Source organism: Castor canadensis, chromosome X, assembly GCF_047511655.1.
Source record: "Castor canadensis chromosome X, mCasCan1.hap1v2, whole genome shotgun sequence".
In the NCBI taxonomy this organism is placed as follows: domain Eukaryota; kingdom Metazoa; phylum Chordata; class Mammalia; order Rodentia; family Castoridae; genus Castor; species Castor canadensis.
The window spans coordinates 132,863,862-132,868,099 of NC_133405.1; positions in this window are offsets into that span (position 1 = coordinate 132,863,862).

Consider the following 4,238-nt stretch of genomic DNA (forward strand, 5'->3'; position numbering starts at 1 on the left):
ATTAAAATAATTTTGTGGGTAACACTACAGGGAAAAAAAGTATTCCCTTAAGCAAATGATTTGCCTTTAAGAAGGAGAAAATCAAGGGAACAAATTTACTCACAATTATGCAGCAAATACTACTTTCTAGATCTAAATTCAACTAATGCTTTTTAAGGTATTTCATATACAGTATCTCATCTTGGGCTAAGGAACTATCCAGTGAGCTAGCTTATTCTTAATCACCACCAGAGTGATTTAAAAAAAAAAAAGAGTTATTTATAGTCTAATTTCCCCACTCTGGTCTAGCTTTTTTTGAGATCCAGTGATGCATATTCCAGTCGTGTTTTATATTTCTTTTGTTGTATGAATAAAATGTCTATATGTATGCAAATGAAAATCTAATAAAAATATCTGACCCCTATTTACCATTTGTCATTTGCTAGTCATTTTGCTATTCTTCATAAGTATAACCTGACTTAATTCTGGTGCCAGACGAAGTGGCAGTGCTAGACGACTAGAACGATTTCCAGTATATAGTTGAAAGTACTGAGGCATGTAGAGGTTAAGTCACTTGTGCCATCACACAGTGACAAGGTAGGAGAGCTAAGATCCAGTGTTAACCTCCTTCGACTCTTTTCTTGCCACAGTGTGGTGACCCAAATTCCCAAACAGTACCTAGAACTTCAGCTGCTTGGTGTTATGTCATGATTAGGTTATGTTATATGACAAAAGTGATGGACGTCGAACTAAGTGCCAATGGCTCATGCCTGTAATCTTAGCTAATTGGAAGGCTGAGATTGGGAGAATCACAGTTCCAGGCCAGCCCCAGCAAATAGTTCTAGAGACAGCATCTCCAAGATAACCAAATAACCACAGCAAAATAGATTGGAGTTGTGGCTCAAGCCTCAGAGCATCTGTCCCACCAAAACAAACAAACCAATAAACAAACGATGGATGTTACTCCCTAGATTATGTTACATCTTACAGCAAGGTTGAAGAATTTTGTGAATGTAATTAAGGTCCCAAATCAGTGGACTTTAAGTAACCAAGTGGTTGAGTATCCTCTGTGGGCCTGACTTACTCAGCTGGACATCCTTTACAAAGGGCTCAGACCTTCTCTGAGTCATAGAGACCCTCTCCTGCTGTCTTTCAGAAGCAACCATGAGTTCTACAGCTTCCAAGAAACCAATTCTGCCAACAACCACCTGAGCTTGGAAGGGGACCTCAAACTTCCAAATAACAATGCAGTCCCAGCTGACACCTTAATTGTAGTCTTCTGGGACCCTGAGCCAAGGATCCAGCTAAGCCATTTCTAGATGACTCATGGATGAAAACTAGGAGATAATGAGTAGGTTGTTTTAAGTTCCTAAATTTGTGGGCATTTGTTATGCAGCAATACAAAAATTAGGCCAAGAAGTGTACAAACTACTTGCTAGCACAAATAAAACATTTGAGCACACAAAATAAAAGAAATAGGTTTTTTGAAAATCTTACCACAACATTTCTAAGGGGCTATTCATGGAGGGATGCATATTTTGCCTTTGCCTGAGACCCCCAAAGTATGTTTTTTGAGACACTAAAGATTCAAAAATCACCTCATCATTTCCTATTCAGACCAGAATCAAAGCTGGAAGTCAGTCATCCAGGGTTTAGTTATTGCTACTAACTACACAACTCTGCTTTCAGGAAAGGAAGCATGCTAGTTTGCAAATGGCACATTTTGGCAATATGAAAAACATGTTTTCAATTTGTGTGCTTTTCTTCAAACTTTCGCACTGTGCAAAGCTTAGGTTTTGATCTTTACTTTTTACTTTATCACCAGATTTTTCTTTACCCTGCCCATGCAAGATGCTCCATCAGAAATTATGTCACATGAGAAGTTAGGTTTACATTCCATGTTGGTGCAGTGATTTTTATGTGCCTACACATTTCATGCTGTGCCTCAGTTGTGAAAATAGCTTTGTCTAGTCCAGGGGGCAGCAAACTTTTTTCTGAAATGGGCCATGGAGTAAATATTTTCTGTTTTGCAGGCCGTATGGTCTCTGCCACACCTACTCAGTTTTGCCATTCTAACAGAAAAGCAGCTATTGGCGAGCTGTAAAATGAATGAGTGTGGCTGCATAGCAGTAAAACTTTATTTTTGGACACCAGAGTTAATGCTTTATATAATTTGGAGGGGGGCAGTATTAGGGGTTGAACTCAGAACCTCACACTGGTAGGCAGGCACTCTACCAGTTGAGCCACTCTGTCAGCCCTTTTTGAGCTGGTTATGTTTGAGATAGGGTCTTGCTTTGTGCCTGACTGGCAGTCCCCCTATTTGTTCTTCCCTATTAGATGGGATGAAAGGCATTTCAGTGTGCCCAGTCATTGATTCAGATGGAGTCTCTCAAACTTTTTGCCCAGGCTGGCCTTGAATCTTGATTCTTTCAATTTCCTCATCTCAAGTAGCTAGGATTATAGACATGAGCTACTGTAGCTTTTGCTTGCCAGGCACGTGCTCGACCACTTTTGAGCATGTCCCCAGACCTACTTCATGTAATTTTAACATGCTTAGAAATAGTGCTTTTCTTTTGATTTGTTTCCTAGTCATTTAAAACATAAATACCATTCTTAGCACTCAAGCTGTTAAAAAAAAAAAAAACAGCTGACTATGTTTAGCCCTGGGGCCAGAGTTTAGCTCAGTCCCAGTTTATAGAGAGAGGTTATCAGAGTCAGTGAATTATTCACAAAATATATTCTCTTTTTGGACCGAAAAATTTTCTGAATAAAAGTGTAGCAGTAGATATGTAGATATATGCTAAATTAGCAAAGGATGCCCTTATAGTCAATTCACAAATCAGGTCACATCTCAAAGAGAAGACTGATTTAAATTTTGCTTATGAAACTGGTTTTGTGTGTACATTTCATCCGGCACAATAAATTAGGATGCACTTTGTGTTTTTTTTATAGCTGAAAAACCTAGATAGTACATTAAACTTACCATAGAGTTCTTTGCACTATTTGACATATACATTAATATTGTGAAAAATGGCAGAATCCTTAAATGTGATTGGTAGCAATCAGACAAGATAATCGAGCTAGAAATGACCTAACCACATTTAGATCTCTGTCAACATAGTCATAGGCAAACTAAAATGGCTCTTTTTCTATGTCCTCATCCATTACTTTGAACACAAACTCTACAAAATTAGTCTCCAATACTGCTTACAATATCATCATACTAATGTTATGTTTTAAAACAATCAGGTCTAAAATACAAAAGATTGTCATATTTGCATATTCTTAGACAAAACATCTCTTTGGCCATTGAGAAATATGGCAGTTGGCAATCCCATTTCTCAGCGTCCAAACAATTGGGCACTAAATTACTATATGTATGATTTTACCTTTTGCAAACACCAAAAGGAAGAGCAGGAGACATAGGAAGGTGTGGATCATTGCTCTAAAACTAGATTAAAAAAAATGTTCTCCAAATTTTGTGTTCTTTTGAACTGTTAGGGCTATGCCTGGTATTTGGCTCCACCATTTTTATGCCACTGTATCCATTGTGGTGTAATGTGTTGATGGATAATAAAGAATGAAGGGTATCTGCTTGGGCGGTCTGGCAAGAATTCAGTTTAAAGTAAATATAAGCTCTGTAGAGATAGCTACCATAAGGAATGTTCTTTTTAAAGCCCATTGTTTGTTTTAATTTGATAGGGTGGGGGGAAGATAAAAACTGAAGAGTAAGATATATAAAGAGAAAGTACAAATATTAAGACTGGCAAATGGAAAAAAAACAGACAGGGAACAAGTTTGATGTTCAGATTGTTCTGGCAAAAATCTCACTAAAGAGAAAGATTAAGAGCTACCTGACCACAATACCTTAATTAACCCATACTCAACAAGAAATCTATTGGTATACATCCTTATTGTGTTTTCAAATACAGCTTTCTATTTTAATTTTCATCATATTAAAGTGATATATGAGTATACATGGGTATATATATATATACAGAGTATATATATATGCATATACATGATTTGTACATGTATAGATACACATTTGTAAATGTAAAGTGCAAAGAAGAATATAGAAGTAATTAATAACCAAACCCACCACCCAAAGATAACTAATCCCCCTGTTTTAAAGAAGTTGTGTTAGGGAGTATTATTTTCATTATCACAATAAAAACTCCATTTTTGAACTTGTAGAGTCAAAAAAAGGTTAATAATGCAATATTCAACTAGCAAGACATGGAAATTCTAATGTAGAC